Source organism: Struthio camelus, chromosome 29, assembly GCF_040807025.1.
Source record: "Struthio camelus isolate bStrCam1 chromosome 29, bStrCam1.hap1, whole genome shotgun sequence".
Lineage (NCBI taxonomy): Eukaryota > Metazoa > Chordata > Aves > Struthioniformes > Struthionidae > Struthio > Struthio camelus.
This window is the reverse complement of record NC_090970.1, coordinates 3,760,795-3,778,162: the sequence shown is the minus strand read 5'-3', so window position 1 is coordinate 3,778,162 and position 17,368 is coordinate 3,760,795. Positions and strand designations below refer to the sequence as shown.

Genomic DNA, 17,368 nt, shown 5'->3' with positions numbered 1-17,368 from the left:
ATTTATGGATGTCAAGTTTGGACAAAAGATCTCTAACCCGATCCTCCTCCACCAAGGGAGAGTCTTCCTTTCTCCAGACTTCCTCTCTTGCCTCCAAGGTCTGGAGTTCCTGAGGACTGGCCTTAGCAGTGAAGACGGAAGCAAAGGCAGCATTCAATAACTCTGCCTTCTCTGTATCCTTTGTCACCAGGGCACCCGCCCCATTCAGCAGCGGGCCCACGTTTTCCCTAGTCTTCTTTTTGCTATTGATGTATTTGAAGAAGGCCTTCTTGTGGTCCTTGCCATCCCTTGCCAGATTTAATTCCAACTGGGCCTTAGCCTTCCTTGTCACATCCCTGCATGCTCTGACAACGTCCCTGTATTCCTCCCAAGTGGTCTGGCCCCTTTGCCACACTCTGTACACTTCCTTCTTCTGTTGGAGTTTGGCCAGGAGTTCCTTGCTCATCCATGCAGGTCTCCTGCCCACTTGGCTCGACTTCTTCCTCAGAAGGATGCACTGCTCTTGAGCCTGGAGGAGGTGATGCTTGAATATTAACCAGCTTTCTTGGACCCCTCTTCCCTCTAGGGCCCTGTCCCAGGAGATTCCCCTAAGTAGGTCCCTCAAGAGGTCAAAGTCAGCTCTCCTGAAGTCAAAAGCCAAGCGCCCAGCGTGGGGCTCGAACCCACGACCCTGAGATTAAGAGTCTCATGCTCTACCGACTGAGCTAGCCGGGCAGTGGTCAAATCCCACGCCTTTGAGATGGAACAACTTGCAACACCTGAACCAGAATAGTAACCACCGTCCCTCTGTCCTGCTCCTAAAAGCACAGACAATGGAAATACAGAAACTATACATTTAATTTCAAGTCTCTAATTCAGAAGGTTCTTTGTGCAAACAAAAGCAGTCATTGTAGGGAGGCTGACTTCAGTTAAACATGAGGGACAGAAAGCTTTGAGATTCCATTTACATCACTAACAGCTAAAGTAGCAACCAAGTAAAATCAGACTTCCAGGCACTTTGCACTCAGCTGGAACACTGAGAAGCAGTGAAACAGGAGACCTTGAGCTTTGCAATACCTCTTCATTTTGATTTTTTGTGTTTTCTTTTATAGAATCATGAAAACATACAGAGACAAAAAGATATGCCTGCAAGACATCTCAAGCAGTTACGTGCTCTGTCCCTGTGCCCCACCATCACTCCTGACAGGCTTCTGTTCTGGAACCCTTCCAGTCATTGAAATTCCACAACCTACACAGGCAATCATTTCCCGTGTCAAAACTGTCCAGTTTTGACACTGACAGAATTTGTCCCAATGTCTAATGTCAGTCCTTCCTTCTACAATGTAAGATCATTGCTCCCTGTCCTATTCACTGTGGACATGTAGAACAGATTCTCTTCCCTTTTGCAGCAGCATTTTATAACACTAAAGACTTATCACATCTCTCCAGCCTTTTCTTCCCCAGTCCATTCCACTTGCCTCTGTAAAGTCTGTTTTTTTTTTTTTCCCATATCCCTCAGATTTCCCATTCCTCTTCTATAGCATCTCCCATTTTGTGTGTATCTGTCTTGACCTGCAGTGTCCAAATGACAGCACTGCAGCTGAGGCTTGCTTAGTAATGCAGAAAGATTACCTCCTACATCTGGCAGATTACACTTCTGTTCATACCAGTTTCATCCGGATCACGTTTCCCTAAATTGCTCGTGATAGTTCTTTCCAGCCACAGAACAAGTAATGAGTTGGTCTTTGTTAAGACAAATCTAGAGTCACATACAGTTCGTGATCCACTACAAGCTCATGGTCCCTTCCTGCAGGACTCCTGCTTTCACTCCCAGCAAGTAGATAGCATCATGTCCTTATAACCATCAGATTTCATCCCTCTTCTTCAGACAATTTGTCAAGATAATTTTGGATTCTAATTCTGTCCTCCAACACATCCACATGCTCTCCCAGCTGTGCCCCTTCTGCAGATCTAATAAGCTGACAATCTATTCTGTCCTCTAGCTCATTCACTAAAAGCTAAATGAATGCATACGGGGGGGAAGAATCAAACAAGACAAGCACAGCCCATTCGACACAGCCATCCATTTTGACTCTGGACCACTGGCTGATTCTCTGGATATGGATTTCCAACCAGTGTTGCACCTGTCTGTAGTAACTGCATCTACATTGTGCTTCCCTAGATTGTTTCTGAAAATTATTTGCTTTAAAAGCTCTGCTACATCATTGAAATAGGTTTTTCTCTTGGACCAGCCCCTTAGAGAAAATCATTTAAGAGTTCCCTGAGGCAGCTGAAATCTATCTTTACAAAATATTCAGGGTCCTTTGGAAAAGTGTTTTGGCTGCTGAGAGTTTTTTCTTTGCTTGGGAGGAGCAGGTTGCTTCTGTTCCTCTTACCTTTCTAAAGGTCATGAACTCTATCGCTTCTGGGTTGTCCTCATTCACACAGCCTTCTGATTCAACGTTTTCATCCAGAAATTACCTAACTGGTACAATCAAGTCTGGAAAAGTCTAAGTCTTTCTGCACTTTTTTGACGTAAAAAGATGATGCCAACTCACTCCAAGATTTTGAATGATTTGCACCCTATTAAACTCCTTTCCCAGCTCAAGTGGTTGAAATCCCCCATGTGCCTTGGGCGTTCCTGTCCACTGCTCGCTGAGAGCTTCCCCTGACCCTTCAAGGTTTGGCACTCCACAGCGAGCCACCACCACCGCAGCGCCCATGTTGCTCTCCTCTGTGGTCGTCACCCACAGATTATTCCAACAGGTCTTTCACCCTCTCTGATCTCTACCTCAGAACAGGCACATACCTATTTGACACACAGAGCGATGCCCTTTTCCTTGTAAACCTCTGTTTACAAGGTTTGTGTTTGTTGACCAGGTTCTCCACTGTATTATTCTTGTCACATAAGCTACCCCTGAAGATCAAATCTCTCTATTTTCCATAGGTCTAACATGAAGACATCAAAGGTGCTTTGTAGACTGAGCCACTGTCGCCGTTCCTCCTCTGAGCTTGTCATAAATAACCTAAACCTTCTAATTTGTAGACTCTGGTGCAGAGGTTATCCCAATTACCTGCAGGATTTTGTTATCCTCCCCCTCGGAGCCTCATTTAAAGTCCTGCTTTAAGGTCAGGAAGCTCACGAACATGGGTGTAATTTACCAGCTGAACCAAGGGATGGTGCTCCAGCAGAAGAACAAACAAAAATAAGGATTTAAAACAAAGCACTTTATCACTTTACCTGGTTTTTCACCATCTGCTATTTCTTCCTGCTTTATCACGCCTGATACACAAATGGAAAATACAGTAATACACAGAAGTGAGAGAAAATTACAAGGCACCCAGTGGTCACAATCCCTTATGACATGCATTAGAAAAGTCCATTGAAGAGTTAAACCAGTATTTATTATTTACAGTGCTTCTATATGTAGTTAATCCCTATAGGAATATGAGGTTTATAGTATTCAAATTTATGAAATTCCTTTCTTGTTAAAAAGCAGGAGAAAAAGAATTTTATATACAAGCCATATTTTGCAGAAAGAGCACCACCCCCCCCACTTATTTCCAGATCTCAAAAGCATCAAAATAAGCTTATGCGCCAGCCTTCGAGTCTTGCAACAGGAAAACTTGAAAGTAAATTTCTTATCTTTCATTGATTTGAATCAAAGAAAATTTAGGAGCCACCGCTTATTTAAATTCGGCCTCTGTTGCACAAAATTACCTGCCATGTTTTTGAATCCATTAATGCAGTAGGAGACAGTCTGCAGGACTGGTGGAGGAGCGCCACGGGGGCCTCCCAAAGCCTTCCCCGTCCTCTGCTTCGTGCGAGCGTCTCTGCGCCCTCCCACATGAACGAGGAAGCCCTAAAATTCTGCATCTTACCAGATTATAACTGGTGGGCAACCAGGAGAGAACAAGATGACCGTCACCCTCCGTAGGATTTTCTTTTTTTTTGAGGCAATCATGCTCAAAACAAACAAATAGCTTGTTTAACAGACAAGCAAAACAACCTTTATTATAACAACCGCTCTACGTTTACCCTGCATGAAGAGGTCACGTTAACGTGTGATTTCTCACCGGCCTTTAGTTAAAGGCGTCACAGTCAGGCAATGAAAACAGAGTAAACCAGTACAGCTTGACTTAAGCCAGTTAAGTTAACCTAGCTTTCACCAAGAGAGGATACATCCTCCAAAATTTTTATCCGCTTTAAATATCCAACAAACCGCTCGTGGATATCTGCAGGTTACCACCCACGTTGTCTGTATTCCGTGACTTCAGGCTGTTTCATGAAATCCAATTTTTCATGCCATTATTCTGGTACCAGCCCTAATGACCACTGTCTTCCTGTTTGCTCAAACACCCATTCACGCAGCTGGTTCTCCCGACTAGAAAAGATCGTATAGCTGGTGAAGCTATTAATTTCTTTTCATCTTGCTTTACCTGTAAAAGACATGGTGTGCATGACGTTCACAAACAGATGTAGTTTTTCTGCACCGTCACAGCGGGTATTGTACCACTTCCAGCACACCCCTCGTGGGGCAGAGCTGTTTCCCAGCACGCCAAAGCAAAGCAACGTTAAGTTACCAAAAGAAGTTTCTGTAAAACACGAAACATTTTGCCTTTCGGAGATCCTAAGAACATGGCAACTCATTAACACGGCAGCCTGCTGTGATTCACTCTCTGTCATTTCTGTAAAACGGTAACTACCGCCTATCAAAATAGAAACCTGCAGAAACCTAGGAGCTCTAAGCTGTCTACGTGAAGGACTTTTTGCAGAACTTTGCAGTGCTTTGCATTTGGCACTTTCCAAGCCAAGTGGCTGTGTCAGTAGTTTTGCCTCGCAATTACTCATCTTTTCTCTTACCCTGGTCCATCACAGGGGACTAGTGGCTTTATCTGGCCCTGCCTCAGGACCCTGTTAGCGTCCTGAAACGGAAGCAAACTGATCTTTGCAAAAAATCCTCGCTATTTTACAACAGCAAGTATATTTCTCTAGTTTAGAGATACATAGCAAAGTAGAAGAAAACGGGGAAGCTGTCATTCTTTCGAAGTTTCATAAACAACCGCCCGCCTTCCTTTCCTTCTGTGGGAACAGGGCAAGGGGGACTTGACCTCCTATCACTGGCCTGTTCCACTGTTTCACCTGTTCTACCTTAAAAATATAGCGTGTCCCAGCTGCTTCCGGCAGCAGCTCTGATCTCCCCACTTTGTACATATAGACAGGCTCATCTTGCAGCACTCGATGCAGTCTGGCACAAGCCCCAGGACTCGCAGGGAGAGGACGCTGGCAAGGTAGGAAGCGAGCGGGTCTTCTCCAAGGTGTCGAGAACTGAGGTGCTCACGGTCACACTGTGGCTGCAAAAAGAAACACCTGAAAGCTCTGCAGCTTGCTACGTGGAAGAACCTGAGAAAATAAACCAAAACAGTGCTTAAATACAAGGTTCTGTGCAAGAAGGATTGTGTTGGCTCTTACATATAAGATATTCATTCCTTGTGGCCAGCAAAATATCTGAGTTAAATTATCAGATGGGGCAGTTTACACCGGTAACCTCCATGTTTGTCACTTTCTTCTCCCCGTGCTTCAGTCCCGTTTCTGCTCCGGGTTATTTATTTGCCTTTAATTCTGGATTTCCATCTCACATTGCCCAGGCTGTCAGGTTTTCAACACTCAGTGTTTCATAACTCACAGCGTATCTTTAAATGCTAGAATGGGGTGATTTTGTCAGGAGGTCAGCTTTTAGTTTACGGGGAAAAAGGAAGAAACCTCACATAACCACAGAGGGAAGCTAAAAATACATTCCCTACAGACCCCCAAAAATTCCATTAGGTAGAATAAAGTTTCTTAAACAACCTGTGAGTTATTGGCTCAATTTTGAGGCACTTACTCATTTTTGAACATTTGTCATTGCCTACATTTTGCCTGCACAGTTTTCCGTCTCGTTTCTAGCTCCCCCAGCTCCGTTCCAAAAAGTGGACCGAATGCACTTGCTTGTTTCCTTTCTTCTCCTCCCTCTTTCCTAGCTTCCACATTCGACCACTTGGCACACAAGCTGACGGCATACTTTTGCACCCTACCTAGTACTGTGGAATATGATGTATTATAATATAAGTCATAAATAAATTGTTACTCTGACTGGAAACAAACAAGATCCAGTGATGCTCCCATTCTTTCCCAAAGTCAGGGGGTAAAACGTAGGACCTGACAATCAGAATGAATGTTAGGATATTTCTGTGATGCGAGCACACACAGAATCACAGAATCAATCGTTGAGGTTGGATGGGACCTCTGGAGATCATCTCGTCCAACCTCCCTGCTCAAGCAGGGTCACAGAATCGTTTAGGTTGGAAGGGACCTCTGGAGATCATCTAGTCCAACCTCCCTGCTCAAGCAGGGTCCTCTAGAGCAGATTGCCCAGGATCACATCCAGACAGGTTTTGATTATCTCCAGGGAAGGAGACTCCACCACCTCTCTGGGCAACCTGTTCCAATGCTCTGTCACCCTCACAGTCAAGAAGTGTTTTCTCAGGTTCAGGTGGAACTTCCTGTGGTTCAGTTTCTGCCCATTGCCTCTTGTCCTGTTGCTGGGCACCACGGAGAAGAGGCTGGCCTCATCCTCTTGACACTCCCCCTTCAGATACTTGTGCACGTTGATGAGATCCCCTCTCAATCTTCTCTTCTCCAGGCTGAACAGGCCCAGCTCTTGCAGTCTTTCTTCCTAGGAGAGGTGCTCCAGCCCTCTAATCATCTTGGTAGCCCTCCGCTGGACTCTCTCCAGGAGTGCCATGTCTCTCTTGGACTGGGGAGCCCAGAACTGGACACAGTACTCCAGGGGAGGCCTCCCCAGGGCTGAGGAGAGGGGCAGGATCACCTCCCTCCACCTGCTGGCAACACTCTGCCTAACGCACCCCAGGATACTTGCCCAAGTTGCTGATTTTGCTTGAGGGCAGACGATAACTCCACCCCAGGACCGCCGCACAGGCAGCATTTCTTATTAAAACCACTAGAATCCCTTTCTTTTTATCAGAAACGTTAATAGCCCTTCTCAAAAATATACTTTCTATGCAGGAGAATTTTCACTGTAGACCTCATAAGATCATAAGTTTATTAATGAGGATGTTCTTTTTTTAGCAGTTACTGTCAAACGCAAAGCTCCTGAAATGACAGTTGACAACATTTACACATTTTCATTTCTAACAAATTATATTGGCTCTGTAGTATTTTGGCTGTTATAAGGCATGGGTTCATGTCTTAGGATTGCTTTGTTATCATTGACCATTAAAGTCATGGTAGCGGTAATACCGAGTGCCTGATTCTGCAAGCTCTCTCCTTGGACATATTTGGGGGAAGAGGTGTTACACCTCCTTCCTCTAGGGTGACTTGTACTTCCGGATGAGACAAGGTCAGTTTTGCAAAAGTGATGTCATCTCCATAATGAGTCTGAGGGTCAGCCCTGTAATGTCCTCCTACACCCTGGTACTTCACAGCACTAATGGGCTCCACATAACAATTGCCGAGTCTTCAGGCTAAAACCTCCTTATAGCTTTTCTTTCAGCTCATTCCCTTCTTATGCCTGGATCCACTTTTGTGCAGAGCAGGATGATTTGTATTTGGAGCTCGTTCGCCTTTGTTTTATTGCCTATCTCTATAGCACCTGGGTCATTCTTGGTGCCACGCAAACATGAGATAATAATGCACAATATTCATTTTCTCTGGTAGAAGGCGTGATTCATTCCTCTCATCCCAGACGCAACGGTGTGTCCCTGAACAGCTGAAATCATGTGGTTTTGGTTAGGTCAAGCTCTATCTGAGAAAGCCAATTAGTTTGAGATATATTTGTGGGAAGAATGCTTTTAATCAGTGCTTTTAGAAGCACAAACCAGAGTGTTAAATAATAGACAGAGACTGAAAGCAATATTGATTGCTCTGGCTGATGCAAAACACATCATTAATCCATTTGTGAATCTGAAATTTATTTTAGGTTGTTACAAATTACACGCTTGCATTCAGGTTGTTTTGCATGTTCAGTCAAAAGTCCATTCACTGGTATCTGTCAATAAGCATGCTTCCTCCAGTCTGTAAGGCAATATATGTTAAAGAATTACTAAGACTGTCTACACTACGGAGGGAATTTACATGCATATTCCTTGCATAACCTGGTGAATCCTTGGTGTGATATATGCTTTTTCAGGGACTGCAAAACTCAGGCAGATGGAAAAAAGAAAGCAAGAAACCAGAGCAGACCACTTTCACATGGTGAAAATTAGCAGCAATTCCAATGCAGAGGAGTAGAGCAACACTGCTAGAGAGCTGCATAAATAAGATCAGAAATGAGTGAGAGTCACGGATGGCCTACAGTCACCTCTTTTGAAAGCAGACATATTTTACTGGTCCATCTTTATCAATTTGATCACAAAAAGTAGATACTCTCCGAGCTGAAATGTTATCCAAATCCCAACTACGTTAGTGAAAAATTAGAGTTTCTTTTTTATGGCACATTTTGAGGTTTGGTTCTGTCATCAAGTAAGATATAGGAAGATATCAGATCTATTTCATTTCAATTTTTTTCAAAACATTTCTTTTAGATGCCATCACTTTGACATTTTATTACAAAAATAATCAAAAAGGGACCTTAAGAAGTCATCTTAAGAAGTCCCAGAGCGCAGCCAACAGAGGCAGCGAACAGATGCAGCAGTTTGCGCAGCAGTGTCTGGGCTCTGCCTGGGCCTTTTGTGGGCCTTGTTGGAAGTTGTGGAGACTTTCTGGGGACCCCCGAGGAACTAGACGGTGCTTGCTGCTAGCAGGAAGGGAGAGCTAGGCAAGGACTCCTGCAGGGGGCCTTGACTTAACTTCTCCTGGGAAGTTCTAGCTAGGTGGGGCTGCTGCTAACGAGCTCTCTGGGCTGCCCTGGTCAGAGGGAGTTGGGGCTTTTGTTTCAGGTGGCTCCTGATTGGGTGGGTCAAGCCCCCTTGTGAGTCACTGCTGGGCAGAGGCCTATATAAGAGCCAGGCCTAGAGCACAGCTCCCAGGGTGCAGCCAACAGAGGCAGTGAACAGAGGCTGCAGTTTGTGCAGAAGGGTGCCAGAAGGCAAAGAAGGCGCCTCTCCGTTTTGCACAGTGGTGTGTCCTTCCCCGGGGCATGGTCGTGAAACGCCGCAGAGCACGTTCCCCCGTGGCTGCTGGAGGTGCTGCATTGGCTGTGTCTGAGGCCTCAATCCAGACAGACCCTCGGACAGCAGATGCAGCTCTGCAGGTGTCAGGCTGCAGGGAGTGCCTGGGGCCTCTCCGTGGGGCCTGGGCTGACAGTCAGCTCTCCTGTGTGAGGTGTGCTGTGGTTGACCAGTTGCGTCACCAGATAAAGGAGTTACGGGAGGAGGTTAGTAGGCTGCGTAGCATCCGAGAGGATGAGCAGGAGATTGACAGGGTGTTCTCAGAGACTGTTCAGCTCCAGGAGTCCCCTGCCCCCACTGCAGCGGAGGTGTCAGAGGGCTCAGCACCGTGTGTAAAGGTGCATCATAACGCTGTTGAAGAGGGCTGGAAGCTGGTGACCTCTTGTAGAAGGAGAAAGGCTCTTGCTCCTCCTCAAGAGTTGCCTGTGAAGAACAAGTTTAGCACCCTCCAAGCCGAGGAGGAGCTGGGCATGGCTCCAAAGGAGGCAACTGGCCTGGCAGACCCTGTGCTGTGCAGGAAGCCCCGGAAGAAGCGGCGAGTGATTGTTGTGGGTGACTGCCTGCTGCAGGGGACAGAGGCACCTATCTGCTGACCTGACCTCTTGTCCAGAGAGGTTTGCTGCCTGCCAGGGGCTCGAATAAGAGATGTCGTGGAAAGATTGCCAAGGCTTGTCCATGCGTCGGACTACTACCCTCTGCTGATCTTCCATGTGGGTGCTAATGACATGAAAGGCAAACTGGAAACCATCAAACGGGACTTCAGAGCTCTGGGCATGGTGGTGAAGGGTCTGGGAGCCCAGGTTGTTTTCTCCTCAATCTTGCCTGTGAGGGGAAAGGACAGGAGGAGGAGTAGACGAGTTGTCCAAGTTAACAGCTGGCTGCGCCGCTGGTGTTGGCAACAGGGCTTTGGTTTCTATGACCATGGGACCCTGTCTGAAGATCAACAGCTGATGGGGAGCGATGGGATCCACCTTACCAAGCAGGGCACGCGTGTCTTTGCCAACAGATTGGCCAGCCTGGTACGGAGGGCTTTAAACTAGGCAAGATGGGGGAAGGGGAGTGGTATAGTGGCAGGGGAGTCAGTAAAACACCGCTCAAGTCAGGATGCCTCCAGCAGGTGCATACAGCCAGGGGAGACAGCATGCAACATGGCTATAGAGGATCCTCTTGCACCTCTCCTGGGAAGCTTGCATGCTTGACTGGCTCTCTGGAATGCCTGTATACCAATGCACGCAGCATGGGGAATAAACAGGAAGAGTTAGAGATCTGTGTGCGGTTGCAGAGCCATGATCTCATTGCAGTGACAGAGACATGGTGGGATAGTTCACATGACCGGGATGCTGTCATGGATGGCTATGTGCTTTTTAGGAAAGACAGGCCAGGAAGGCGAGGTGGTGGAGTTGCTCTTTATGTGAGGGAGCAGCTAGAATGTGTGGAGCTCTGCCTCGGGGTGGATGAAGAGCAAGTGGAGAGTCTATGGGTAAGGATTAAAGGGCAGGGTAACATGGGTGACACTGTTGTGGGGGTCTACTACAGGCCACCTGATCAGGAGGAAGCCATAGATGAGGCCTTCTACAGACAGCTGGAAGAAGCCTCACGATCACAGGCCCTGGTTCTCATGGGGGACTTCAACCACCCTGACATCTGTTGGGAAGACAGCACAGCTAGGCACAAACAGTCAAGGAGGTTCCTGCAGAGGATTGATGATAATTTCTTGACTCAGGTGGTGGAGACGCCAACGAGGAGAGTTGCGCTGCTGGACCTTTTCCTAACAAACAAAGAAGGTCTAGTTGGAGGGGTGAAGGTTGGGGGCAGCCTTGGCTGCAGTGACCATGAGATGGTGGAGTTGAGGATCCTGCGAGGAGGGAGCAGGGCAATGAGTAGGATTGCAACGCTGGACTTGAGGAGAGCTGACTTTGGCCTCTTGAGGGACCTACTTAGGGGAATCTCCTGGGACAGGGCCCTAGAAGGAAGAGGGGTCCAAGAAAGCTGGTTAATATTCAAGCATCACCTCCTCCAGGCTCAAGAGCAGTGCATCCCTCTGAGGAAGAAGTCGAGCCAAGCAGGCAGGAGACCTGCCTGGATGAGCAAGGAACTCCTGGCCAAAATCCAGGAAGGAAGTGTACAGAATGTGGCAAAGGGGACAGGCCACTTGGGAGGAATACAGGGACGTTGTCAGAGTGTGCAGGGATGTGACAAGGAAGGCTAAGGCCCAGTTGGAATTAAATCTGGCAAGGGATGTCAAGGACAACAAGAAGGGCTTCTTCAAATACATCAATAGCAAAAGGAAGACTAGGGAAAAGGTGGGCCCGCTGCTGAATGGGGCGGGTGCCCTGGTGACAAAGGATACAGAGAAGGCAGAGTTATTGAATGCCTTCTTTGCTTCTGTCTTCACTGCTAAGGCCAGCCCTCAGGAACTCCAGACCTTGGAGACAAGAGAGGGAGTCTGGAGAAAGGAAGATTCTCCCTTGGTGGAGGAGGATCAGGTTAGAGATCTTTTGTCCAAACTGGACATCCACAAATCCATGGGCCCCGATGGGATGCACCCACGAGTGCTGAGGGAGCTGGTGGATGTTATCGCTAGGCCACTCTCCATCTTGGAAAGGTCCTGGAGATCAGGAGAGGTGCCTGAGGACTAGAAGAAAGCCAATGTCACGCCAGTCTTCCAAAAGGGTAAAAAGGAGGAGCCAGGAAACTCCAGGCCTGTCAGCCTCCCCTCCATCCCTGGCAAGGTGATGGAACAGCTCCTCCTGGAGGTCATCACTAAGCATCTGGAGGACAAGAAGGTGATCAGGAGTAGTCAGCATGGATTCAGCAAAGGGAAATCATGCTTGACCAATCTGATAGCCTTCTGTGACGGGATGACTGGCTGGGTAGATGAGGGGAGAGCAGTGGATGTTGTCTCCCTGGACTTCAGCAAGGCTTTGGACACTGTCTCCCATCACATCCTCCTAGGTAAGCTCAGGAAGTGTGGGCTAGATGAGTGGACGGTGAGGTGGATTGAGAACTGGCTGGATGGCCGAGCTCAGAGGGTTGTGGTGAATGGCGCAGAGTTGAGTTGGAGGCCTGTGGCTAGTGGTGTCCCCCAGGGGTCAGTCCTGGGCCCAGTCTTGTTCAATATATTCCTCAATGACTTGGAGGAAGGGACAGAGTGCACCCTCAGCAAGTTTGCTGATGATACTAAACTGGGAGGAGAGGCTAACACACCAGAAGACTGTGCTGCCATTCAGAGAGACCTGGACAGGCTGGAGAGGTGGGCAGAGAGGAACCTCCTGAAGTTCCACAAAGGCAAGTGCAAGGTCCTGCCCCTGGGGAGGAATAACCCCATGCACCAGTACAGGCTGGGGGTTGCCCTGCTGGAAAGTAGCTCTGCCGAGAAGGACCTGGGAGTGCTGGTGGACAACGAGTTAAACATGAGGTAGCAGTGTGCCCTTGTGGCCAAGAAGGCCAGTGGTCTCCTGGGGTGCATGAGGCAGAGTGTTGCCAGCAGGTGGAGGGAGGTGATCCTGCCCCTCTCCTCAGCTCTGGGGAGGCCTCCCCTGGAGTACTGTGTCCAGTTCTGGGCTCCCCAGTACAAGAGAGACATGGCACTCCTGGAGAGAGTCCAGCGGAGGGCTACCAAGATGATTAGAGGGCTGAAGCATCTCTGCTCTGAAGAAAGACTGAGAGGCGATATGATCAACGTGTATAAGTATCTGAAGGAGGGGGGGGCAGTGCCAAGAGGATGAGGCCAGTCTCTTCTCCATGGTACCCAGTGACAGGACAAGAGGCAAGGGGCACAACACCTCCTCCTGTGTCCCTGTCCTGTTGGGAGGGTGGCACCAGGCACCAGGGAAGTGGTCTTTTTCTGCCTGGGGTCAGTGCCGGACTTTTGTATATGAGGTGACCGCGCCAGTCTCTATCCTGCAGAAACACCGGCCATGACCCCTTGCTGCAGCCCCCACTGCTCCCTGCCCTTCCTCTGATGACCATGCCACCACCCCCGTGCTGCCCCATCTCCCCTCTCCCCAAACTGCAAGGACCAGTGGTGTGGTAGGAGCTGGCACAGCCCCACAGCTGCTCTCCAGTCCCAGCCCTCCCCACCTTTCCCCCAAACATGACATCCACCTTCCAGAAGGACAAGAAAGAGCCTCTGGGAAAGGACGGACTGCTCCGTGTCACCTCCGCCCCTGGGAAGCAAATCTTTGTGGGAGTGATTTCCAGCCCTATGAAGGGATTGGGATCAGCGAGCATGAAGTCATGGAGGGCGACTTGTACCTGGCCCACCAGATTGCCTCCTGTGATGGGATGACTGGCTGGGTGGACAAGGGGAGTGCCCCGCATGCTGTATAGCTTGAATGGAGGAAGGCCTTTGACATGATCTTCCCTAGCACCTTTGTCGCCAAAGTGGGGAGATATGTGCAATGGAGGAGTAAGCACTGGAGTATGCAGGAAATTACCAGGAGGCCACCTGGCTCCAGAGGTGGAGAACAGTGGTGCAAAGTCCAACGGACTAATGGCTACCAGTGATGTTCTTCAGAGGTCACTACTGGAGCCAATGCTGTTTGCCTTGATGAGTGATGCAGAGGATGGGATGGAGTGATGGGATGGTGCGGTGAATTAACTCCCCTCCCCACCATAGGAACATACTAGAAGACAAACTACCAATCACTCTGCCCTATCTATAACCTGGAGCAGGACCGATACTCTGCCAAAAGGTTCCCGCAACCTTCCTTTTAAGTTGATTGGGCATCCCAGATCAGGTGGTCTGGGCTGTCGACCAAAGGAACCTTCTGGGAGGCTGGTAAGGCAGCGGGTATGCAAATGGCCGGATTGAAAGTGCATGTTTTGATTGGTCAGGTTAGTCCCTCCTGGGTGACTACATACTGGATAAGTCTAGTTATAAGAACCCCCGGATAAAAGCTCACAAAGGCAGGTGGACACTCGCCGAAGGTCGATGTGGCCGGGGAAGAAGAGGCTGCAGCAGCTCTTGTCAGAGCTCTCGAGTCGCCCAGCTGCCTCCTACAGGCACATTTCCCCAGCTGAAGACGCCGAGCAGCTGCAGCGGCTGGCCACCGTCGGAGTGGTGGAAGCGATGCTCCACGGGACTTCGTCACCAACACCCCCTCAACCGGGACGCCGTGCGAGGGCACCGCACTACGTGGAGTGGAAGCCTGACCTTTCCCACTCCGACTCCTACAATGAGGTGTCACCCCGTCCGGAGGGTCTTGCGGGAGGTCTCTGAGGGCCACCTCTTCCAGCAAGAGCCGTGTGTCCCAGTCCCAGTAGGGAGCTGCTGCTCCGTCCCCGGGATCAGAGAATACCCCGTCCGGAGGGATAATTGCAGCAGGCCCTGCACGCAGGTGCCGCTTCTTCCCTCTGGGGCTATTGCCCCCCAGCCGTGTTCATTGCCGGTTCGGCTCTAGCCGCAGCCGTCTAGTAGCTTGGGCATCAAACCCCTTCCACGACCTTGTTCCCCTTTCTAAAGGTTTTGTGTCTTGCTTGTTGCTGTACACTTTGATTTGAAATAATGTTATTACTGCCAATTTTCATTTCACTACTGGTATATAAATATTGTGTGTGGCCGTATATATATATATATATAGTTACTGTTATGAGAGGAGGAATAAAGTTTGTTTACAGTTAAGTGTTGTGTGCGCTGGCTCTTGTAAACCCCCTCACACCTCAAGAAGGCAACCCCCAGGTCAGCTGAAGAATCTCTGAGTGGCACATACGGCTATCCAACATGCCCTTTTCGTGGTGCACGTGCACTACTGGCATGGGCTGCCACAACAGCATAACTCCGACACGGCCCAAGGACAAGGGGAGCAGCTCCCTGGCAAGGAGGACAAGGCCCCACAGTGAGGCTGGTCACTCTGTCTCCCCTGCTCTTGTGCCCACAAGATCCCCCTCCCTGGCTTCCTGCAGCCCCTCCATGCCCACCCCGCTGCCCAGCACACCACGACAGCCCTGGCCCTGCCGCCCCTCCAGCACCTCCTGCTGCCCCGGGGACAGAGCCACCTGCCCCGAGCTGGTGCCCAGAGAAACCTGTTTCTCGTTCTCATTTTCTCTCTCTGCCTGCTGCCCTGCTTTTCTCCTGGGACATCTCTGCTCCCCAGAGAGCCTTTCTCCAGACCAGTATGGCCCTGCTGGCCTGGCTGATCCTACACCCCTCCCCTGTGCTCCCCGCAGGGCCATGGGCTGGCAGTGCTGCTCTGCAGAGCAATTGGCTGTGGAGGCAAAGGGACACAGGGTGACTCCTGACTCAGCTCTGGCCCTGCTGGCTGGGGTGGGAAGCAGACCCAGCTGCACAGGGGTCACCACCACTGACACTGCTGGCACAGATGTGTGCTTGTGGATGGTGCTCAGAGTGACCCCAGGGTGTGGCCCATGGCAGGAGATGTGTTTGGGTGTACACTAGCTCCAGCCTGTGGTGTTTCACTGAGGGTGCAGGAATCACTTCCCGTCCCCTTCCCTGCCCCTCCTGGGTCCCCTCTGCCTCTCTGGGGACTGCAGAGCCCTCGTTTCCCCAAGCATACCTGGATCTAGTGCTTTGCCTTCTGGTTACTCCACCATGGACCCTCCCTCACTTTGGGAGGCTCCACTCACTGCCCACCCCAGGCACACACTGTCCCTGGACATCTCCTGAGCTCTCCTGGCGATCTCCTGGAGATTCCCCTCCACAACAGTGGGCAGCTCTCATCAGCACTGTCACCTGTGGGAACAGCCCTGGGAAGGTAATTCAGAGACCACTCACTGTCTCTGCTAAACACCAAGAGATGAGCCCTGAATCCAGTCCTCAGTGCCCAACAGATCACCCTGGGTCTCTGAGCTCATCCCTTGGATCCCACAAAGGTCACAAGCAGAGCATCAGGCTCTTTCATGGTGCAATCCCGTGGGCATATTTTTGACTCCATCTTCTGAAGAAAGGCCAGACTTCAGGCACGGCACAAGGGGAGATGCCTTTTATTATAGGAAATTGATTCTGGAAGCCAGGTCTGGCACTAGGGTGCCCATCGCCTGGTCCTGCCTGTAGTCACAGGACACCTGAACATCAAAATACAACCCTACCACTCCCAGGTTATGAGAACTCCTGGGCTGTAAACACACATGAGAGCACAATAGGTCAGTGTGGAAATGAGACAAAGCAGTTGTGAAAAGAGAAGGATCTGCTGCTGTGGGTGGCCACGTCTGCAGGAAAGCTGCAGCCCCCAAGGGAAGTCTTCAGGCAGCAAATGCCTGCTGTGGTGGTGTGGGGACGGTCCTGTGCAGCAGAGGGTCCATCCCCACAAGTTTTGTCTTGAATCTCCTCCCCTCCACTCCTACTCTGCTTTGAGTGCTGGAGCTCTGCAGAGGGAAGGGATCAGCCCATGGTGACAGCCAGCTGCCACCCTTGCAGAGTGTGAGATGACACCCTGACTGTGGCCATTGGAACTGAGCTCTCCTAATGGACACAGGACCCACGGTTTCACCCTGCCTGCACCTGTCTGAGCCTGACTCTGTGCCCCTGAGCTCCCTGTGGTGTCAGTGCCAAAAGAGACCCTGCAAAGGGAAACTCCCCTCACTGCACTGGGGGCATCTGAGGGAGCTCAGACTTGAAGGCTCTGAGGTTCCCCCATCTCTGCTGAAGAACAGGAAAGCCTGGCTTCCTGCTTCAACATGGTCTCTGGGTCAGATTCAAATTCCTGAGGAGTGGTGATATGTACTGGATACATGTATTTTTTTCACATGGGCATAATAGAGAAAAGTAAGAAAGAAAGAAAGAAATGTAAAACATACAGCCCTGATGTCAGGTATTCTGGTGAGTGAATGCACATGGGACAGTTACTGGTGCTGACACTGTACCCATTGAAAGAGTTTCCTCAGTGCCTCCTTGAGCTCCTTGTTCCTCATGCTGTAGAGGAGGGGGTTCACTGTTGGAGGCACCACCGAGTACACAACAGCCACCACCAGATCCAGAGCTGGGGAGGAGATGGAGGGGGGCTTCAGGTAGGCAAACACTGCCGTACTGATGAAGAGGGAGACCACGGCCAGGTGAGGGAGGCACATGGAGAAGGCTTTGTGCCTTCCCTGCTCAGAGGGCATCCTCAGCACAGCTCTGAAGATCTGCACATAGGACAGCACAATGAAAATGAAACACCCCCAGCCTAATCCAACCGAAACCACCAGAAGCCCCACTTCCCTGAGGTAGGAGTGTGAGCAGGAGAGCTTGAGGATCTGAGGAATCTCACAGAAGAACTGG

General features: G+C 49.8%; 1 non-coding gene across 1 annotated transcript; it reads right to left on the bottom strand.

Annotated features, from left to right (window-relative positions):
- Positions 1-641: 641 nt before the first annotated feature.
- On the bottom strand, positions 642-714 carry TRNAK-CUU (transfer RNA lysine (anticodon CUU)). The gene has a single exon. It is a non-coding gene; the product is annotated as a tRNA-Lys (tRNA).
- Positions 715-17,368: the final 16,654 nt, after the last annotated feature.